We start from the raw sequence: 8646 nt of genomic DNA on the forward strand, positions 1-8646 counted from the left end.
AGAGAACATGCCAAGAACTTTACTTCTTATTTGAAGATGAAGCTAATTCTTCATAAGATGTGTTCCACGTGTGACATCTAGGATTGCAAATTAGTGTTAGAATGTGCTGGTTGTGTGTGGGTTAATGGCAAGATGCCCCCAAAGCACCTTAACTCAAAATTATTTTTTAAACTTGGAACTAAATCTATAGAAGATCAAATCATTGCTCATTATGGAGTGTCCATTTGCAGGCACACGCTGAGACGATCAATAAGCTTTACTAGCTCCTTATAGGAGAAGGTGCTCCCTGGGCTTCTGCCTGGGCCAGGACGGCAGGTAAGCATGTGCCCGTCTCTATAGTAGTGAAGACAGCTGGTGAGGAAGCCTTATATATTAGTGACACTTTATGTTTTGACGGTATCCTATGGTGTCTTATTATCCTACTCTTACAAAATTCTTTTCTGCTTGAAAATTAATCCCAATTTTTGAAATTTCCTTGAATACGTTATTTTTTCAGACCTTTTAGACACATGAAATTCCTGTCAAACTTCTCCAGTGTCTCCAAGCCATCATTAAATTCTGGCCAAGATGTACTTCAATGTGACCGATTCCATCAAATAATGCATTTGAATTTCATTCAGGGTAGGTCCGAGATATAAGAGGTAATTATTATCTCAGTTGTTTAAAAAGTGTGACTGAAGATTTTATTTGAACACAGGAATGTAGAGATTATGTTTTTTATTTAGCTAAATAATTGAATCTTATCAACTAAAGCAGACAACTTTCACTTGAAAAATAAAAACACAAAAACAAAAATAAAAATCAATCTGTCCTTTAATCTTCAAAATGCCATGTAACTGCCATTATCTTTTATGACTTTTTTAAAAACACATTGGTCAGATTATTTTTGCTATAGTGGAAAAATAGGGTTTCATAGAGTACTGCAACTTTTTTTTCAGCCATGGGCAGTTCTTTTCTGTTTCTTAATTGTAAAATTTAAATAACACCATAAAAATTTAATTATCCATAATGCCAGAAATCTAGTAAGGCTATTTCCAATTTTGCATCTCCTTTCTGATCTTTGGCAGAAGTATTTAGTGGGCACAGAAACATGGCTTAAATCCTTATTAGCCTGCTATGACAAAGAAAGTTTGAAAAAGGAAATCAAGAAAAAGTAGTAGAGTAAAAGGTTTACTGTTTTCAGCAGGGCAATCTTCCCAAAAGCAATTCCTTCTGGCCCCAAATCAAAGGGGGCTAGATAAGCAGTCCCTCCCACCGCCCTGGGAAAAGTGCAGAGCAGATTGATTTTGCAATCCACTCAAGAAAGGACTGTGGGAATCATGAGATTGGAAATGTGGTCAAGGTGAGGTCAGTCATGGGTCATTCATTCATTCCTTCATGCAAACCTTTATCGAGTACAGACTACTTGCCATGCTTTTGCTTTTGGGAAGGCACAAGTGCATAAAATGCAGTTTCTGACTTTGCAAATTTCATAGCTTATTGGAAGATGCTGATGTGCAGGTACATAAAAAATACATCAAGGCTGTAACAGAAGGATCAGTAGAGTTTGTTTGGAGCAAAGGGAATGGACAACTCAAATTGATCATGAAATTTGGAAAATTCTTCAACAGAAAAACTCTAGGTGGCTCCTGAAGAATATATGTAGACTGCAAAGGAACAGGTGAAATGAAGGAGAAGAGAGGAGCATTTCAAGGTATTACGTTAGATTAGTTCTTGGGTGGCAACTTGTCAGGGCTCACACTTAAAATCAGAAAGAGACATCATGGTAGCTGCCATTTAGCTTTGACTGTGTCAGATGCTGTGTTTACTGCTTTACTGTATCATCTCGTTAATTTCCACCACAACCATTTCGAGTTAGATGTTATTCTCATTTTAATAATGAGGAAACCAAACCTAGAGAGGTTAAGTAATTAGCTTGATGTCACAAAAATTTGAATCCATATTTGTCGGATGCCCTGTGATCAATAACAACATTCAGTCCAGCTATGCAGTTTTGAGATTACGAGAAAATCTAAAACCAGTCTCCAGGCTTGCGCCTGTAATCCTAGCACTTTGGGATCTTGAGGCAGGAGGATTGCCGATTGCCTGAGTTCAGGAGTTCGAGACCAGCCTGGGCAACACGGTGAAACCCCATCTCTACTAAAAAAAAAAAAAAAAAAAAAAAAAAAAAAAAAAAAATTAGCCAGTGTAGCAGCGTTTGCCTGTAGTCTCAGCTACTCGGGAGGCTGAGGTAGGAGAATTGCTTGAACCTGGGAGGCGGAGGGAGGTTGCAGTGAGCCGAGATCATGCTACTGCACTCCAGCCTGGGCAACAGAATGAGACTCTGTCTTTATTAAAAAAAAAAAAAAAATGTGTTTTGCTACAGAGGGACTTTTTAAAAGACCAAAGGGTTTTTTTTTAAACAAATTCATATTTTGCTAACATGAAAGCATAAAACAGTAACAGAACGATGTATGAAAAAATGGATTACACTGGGATAATGTTGATATTCGAAATGGCTAGATAATTGGGGGGTGTTATATGCAACAACAGTCAATAATCACAAAATGTTAAGGTTAGAGCAAGATCAGTCAATGGCTAAACAGAATGAACATTTTCATAGGACTATTTCTGATTATTATTGTTTTTATTTTGTAAATGGGGACATACTGGTAAGAATGGAAGAAAGAGAAAATAACATGCATGATGCTGAGAAGAGACATACAGCTTTCAATTGAAAAGAAAAGAACACAAAACTGGACTCAGAACTGGGTGCGTCCAAGAGTGGTTAAACCAATGACTTTGAGAATTTGTTGAATGTGTGTAAACCATCAAAGGGGTTCAATGTAGGCTCAAAGGAAGCATTTCGTTTTGACTTTGCTGGCTAGGTAGATTTTTTTTCAGTCTGCTAAAAGACGAGTTATATATGCAGTGGTTACTTATCTGGCACTTTAGTAAGATTCACTTGTTAAGGTCCACGGCCAAAGGAACCTTAGAGTGCCTTCAGTTATAATTTAAATGAGACATCGCCCTCTAGAGGTCTTCTAAGAGAACTGACCTGACCAAGATCTAGATTCAGGTGAGACAATAAAGTAAATTCAAAACATAAAACACCATTGCATTTAACATACATCGGTTAAATTGCTTATATGTGTCTCCAATATCCCCTTAAATTTGCTATTAGCAAAAGCAGTAAAAATATCTTTAAAATACTCTGGTTCTCCATACATTTTCAAAAATTGTTTTGCTACAGCGGGATTTTTTAAAAGATCAAAGGTTTTTTTTTTTAACAAATTCATATTTTGCTAATATGAAGGCATAAAACAGTAACAGAATGATGTATGAAAAAATGAATTGCACTGGGATAATGTTGATATTCGAAATGGCTAGATAATTGGGGGGTGTTAAATGCAATCGTTCTTTCTTTTTAAAATAGTCACTTTTTGTCCTTTGCTGTTTTTCCCTAAAATAAGTACAAAATCAATTTTGTGTTTATTAAGCAAACACAAGTCTTTACAGCCATATTTCAATTATCTGGTGATTTGCTGTGCTCCAAGAGATTAAGTGATTATGGGAACGTAGTTCTCTTTGAAACACAGCTATTCTTAATAAGAAGTCATAGGCCAATTTATTTATCACATAATTGTCTTGAAATATTGAGTATTTCTTGTGGAGAAAAAGGAATACGGTATCGATGCATTGATGGTAACGAAAAAGTAGGGTTGGGAATGTGAGTGTAGGGTAGGCATTGAATTACAAAGAGATTTTTATTTAACATCAAATCTAGTATTTGATTTTTTTTTCCCCAAAACTTCCTTCTTCTTTCTTTCATCTCCTTGAAGATAAAATTAGATGTTCTTTTCTTGCTGTATGTGTTAGTCCTCAATTGGTTCACTATATCCTTGGCTCCAGGCGACTTGAAATCTTACTCCACGCACTTTCCTTAATCTCCAGTAATCTTTAGCTTGTCAGTGTTCAACTCTCATTTTTCAACATCACAAGGTGCTTCTCGAATAATCACTCTTAAATGGAGGAGGATGGTGCAGGAAGACAAATCTTTGAGTGAAGATCATCAGATGAATCTGGATACTTCCATCTTCACTTTTCTGCCTAAAATTCATAACCAGGAAGCTAAATATTTATACTTTGATTTACTAATTCATTCAATCATCACCCACTCACCCATTTATTCACTCACACAACACTCATGCTTTCAGCAACTATTATGTGCCAGACACTAAGTGAAATCTAATATTAAATCTGGTGGCAGGGATTAATGGCACATTTTATCATCTGGTATTATTAATCCCTGGTGAGATATCATCCCTGCCCAGTGCCCCTTTAATGTCTTCCTTGCTCCTTCCTGATGTCTTTTCCCTTGAACATGTTAGGCCCTTTGAGATTAGGATAGAAACCGTTCAGTGAGGATATGATGGAAATCTGAGAAATCTTTTACAAACAGAAACTCTAACCTAACCTACACTGCCAGCATCTCTATGAGATCTGGACAGTTTCCCTCCGCCTGCTCAGTTTGTTGTCAACGCTTGGTTTCTTCTGGAATTGGCTTTGTTATCTTCCTAAATTTTCAGCTGCTTGTTCATGTCCTTATTAAATCTCTGTCTCAACATTGGCTTTCCTGAATGAGTAGCTCGTTCAACAGGAAGGAGAATGCCCACTTCTGTTTTTGTTCGCTGTCAGATTCTTACTACCTGAACTCCTGCCTTAGTTTCAGAACACGTACCCTCGAAAACTTGACCTGTCATCTCTCAGCCCCACCATCCTCTGCAATGTGCCAGTCAGATTTAATGACGTGATTCCTGACAAGACCAGCTAGGGCTCCATTGCTAGCAGGAAGAAGACAGGCAGGATGGCTTTTTATTCCTAACATAAACAAAAGCCACTTAATAAGTAAGAACTGAGTGGGGAGCGGGGGAATCCCTCAGAGAAAATGATCACGAAAATTTTCATTCTCCCCCATCTCCAATCCCCCAGGCCCAACTCTCCAGGCAGTAAAGGGAGGCAACGGGTTCTGTGCCAGGAAAGATAGAAAGCAGGAGTCAGGTTTGACAGAGAAGGGTGGTCTTGAGCAGCGGCTCATTGAGGGCAGCAGTTTTCTGGCAGGAATTGAATAGAACTTCATGGAAGTAAAGGGTCTGTGAAGAGGGTGCTTCAGTTCGCTGGGCTGCGCTTTTCTTTTTTTTTTTTTCTTTTTTTTTTTTAATTATTATTATACTTTAAGTTCTAGGGTACATGTGCATAATGCGCGGGTTTGTTACATATGTATACTTGTGCCATGTTGCTGTGCTGCACCCATCAACTCGTCAGCACCCATCAACTCGTCAGCACCCATCAACTCGTCATTGACATCAGGTATTACTCCCAATGCAATCCCTCCCCCCTCCCCCCTCCCCGTGATAGGCCCCGGTGTGTGATGTTCCCCTTTCCGAGTCCAAAACAAATTTACAAGAAAAAAAAACCAACCCCATCAAAAAGTGGGCAAAGGATATGAACAGACATTTCTCAAAAGAAGACATTCATACAGCCAACAGACACATGAAAAAATGCTCATCATCACTGGCCATCAGAGAAATGCAAATCAAAACCACAATGAGATACCATCTCACACCAGTTAGAATGGCAATCATTAAAAAGTCAGGAAACAACAGGTGCTGGAGAGGATGTGGAGAAACAGGAACACTTTTACACTGTTGGTGGGATTGTAAACTAGTTCAACCATTATGGAAAACAGTATGGCGATTCCTCAAGGATCTAGAACTAGATGTACCATATGACCCAGCCATCCCATTACTGGGTATATACCCAAAGGATTATAAATCATGCTGCTATAAAGACACATGCACACGTATGTTTATTGCGGCACTATTCACAATAGCAGAGACTTGGAGTCAACCCAAATGTCCATCAGTAACAGACTGGATTAAGAAAATGTGGCACATATACACCATGGAATACTATGCAGCCATAAAAAAGGATGAGTTTGTGTCCTTTGTAGGGACATGGATGCAGCTGGAAACCATCATTCTTAGCAAACTATCACAAGAACAGAAAACCGAACACCGCATGTTCTCACTCATAGGTGGGAACTGAACAATGGGCTGCATTTTTCTATCCAGCAATTTAAGGAACTGAGTCATTCCGTTCTGTAGCTTCCCTGTCCCCTCTGGTTTGAATAGCTGCATACCGTCTATGTATTAATGTTGTATTCCTTATCTTTTCCACTAGATATATTCAGTATTTCAGTACAATTTTAGGACAAATAAATTGGCCCATGACTTTCTACTAAGAATAGCTGTATTTCAAACGAAAAATCTGCTTCCGAAACCACGTAAAATCATTTCTGAAACATAGCCAATATGGATAATTGGATAATTGGAAAATGGCCTGTAAATACTTGTATTGCTTGACAAATACAGAATTGGTTGGCCTTTGCTTTCCAGTGGAAGAAGGGGAAAAAGAGAATGCAGGAAACTTGTCAGCATCTTTAAGGCCCTAACCCAAAAGAAACAAACATCCCTTCTATTCACATTCTCTTGTGAGTACTTGTCACGTGGCTTTACTTGGACTCAACATGGGCTGGGCCAAGGCCTCCACCTTCTGGAAGGGAAAGTACACATTTTTAGACTTTAGGTATTATCTTTAAGACAGGAGAAAATGCATATTACTACGTGGACATTAATGCCATGTGGTCTGATGTGTGTTCCCTTATAAGCAACTGTTAAATTGTGATGAAACCACAAGACTAAATGTTTATTCTTAAACGTTCAGAAAGTAAAATGTTTTTAGTTATAAACAAGCTCACTTTGTGAATTATTAAGCAATATAACTAAGCAATGCAGTTCATCATCAATCCATCATTTTTTGTTTATATCATGTTCATGTTTACGAATCTGAAATACACATACAATAATACAATTAAATCACTCTTCAGTTCAAAACCCCAGAGCCATCTAATCTCAGAATACAATCTAAGCTGCTCATAAGGCCTTCAACAGCGTGTATGACCTGCTTCTTACCCACGTTTCCAGCTCTTCTCTCTCCACTCTTTGATTCGCGACTCTTTCCACATTCAAGCTTTCTTTTCTTCCTGTTATCAGTGAAAGAGAATTGCATTGTCAGGACCTTTGCAGTAACTTGTTCTTCAATTTCTCTTTCTCCTAATTTGAGCAAGGTTGTCATTTCCTCAGCATTGAGATTTTGGTGCAAATATCGTCTCTCAGGAAGCCTTCTTGGCCATCCTACAGCACCTCACTGCCTATCACACGACTTCGTCTTCTGTTTCTACAGTTATTGACTGCTTCCTGTGAGGCAGATGTGGCTCTCTGTTCACTGTTTCTCTCGAGCACCTGGAATACAGGTGCCTGGCACATAGTAGGCACTCAAAAGTTGGCTAAATATCATGTCGATTTTCCTAATATCCTAAACATGATATAGATATTTTTCTTGGTTTAATAATTCAAAGGTTTTCTTTGTTTTATTTTTATTATTTTGTTGTTGTTGTTGTTTAGAGATGAGCATTTGCTGTGATATCCAGACTGGTCTCAAATTCTTGGGTTCAAGCAATCCTTCCACGTCCGCCTCTCAAGTAGCTGCGATTACAGGCATGCACCACCACAGCCAGCTCAAAGAAAAAGTTTTGTGTTAAAAAGCCTTACACAAATTATTGTAAAATATCTGTTTCAGATAATATATAAAAAATATGAAATAAAGACAAGTTACACAAGTATTAGCATTTTAGGGTATGTGTGCATGAGGGTACAGCTTTAAAAAGCCTATTCTGTTCAGTGTTTCTGTACATTATGTAATAAACAGGGCAATGTGCAATGATGAGGAGTGCTCAAGATAATCATTTTCTAGATGAGTACATTCTGACTCATTAAGTTTAGCACATTTTCAGTTTATTCAGAGAATAAATTTAAAAAGATGAAACCCAAACCCAAGACTTCTGGCTCCAGAGCCTATGCTTTGTCTATTGAGATATTTCCTTAAGCAATGTGCTTCATATTCAGAAACACCTGGTAGCATCATTCCCGTGAAAAGCATTTATTAAAACTTGTGGTACAATAACTGATTTTAGTCACTTAAAATGAGTCAACTAACCTCACAAAACACCAAACTAATGCAGTTATTGGAGATTTAGAATAATATGGTGAAACGTCAGTCTTAGTCTAGAAATCTCACACATTTCAGAATAATCTATTTATTTTTTATCCAGCCTTCTTTTAAAGGTATCATAAGTGTCCTAATGAATTTGCATTTTAATCACTGTATATCTTTGAAATTTGTAAATATACAACTTATAGTAACAATCTGTTAAAGACAGAGAAAACAACTACAGTCTTGGAATGGTAATTATAACCTAAGCATTAAGAATTTCCTTTTATTTATTTTTTTTGAGACAGAGTTTCACTCTTGTTTCCCAAGCTGGAGTGCAATGGTGCAGTCTCTGCTCACCTCAATCTCCGCCTCCCAGGTTCAAGAGATTCTCCTGCCTCAGCCTCCCGACTATCTGGGATTACAGGCATGCATCACCATGCCAGGCTAATTTTCTATATTTAGTAGAGACAAGGTTTCTCCATGTTGGTCAGGCTGGTCTCGAACTCCCAACCTTAGGTGATCCGGTCCACCTTGGCCTCCCAAAGTGCTGGG

Source organism: Macaca mulatta, chromosome 8 (genome assembly GCF_049350105.2).
Source record: "Macaca mulatta isolate MMU2019108-1 chromosome 8, T2T-MMU8v2.0, whole genome shotgun sequence".
NCBI lineage: Eukaryota > Metazoa > Chordata > Mammalia > Primates > Cercopithecidae > Macaca > Macaca mulatta.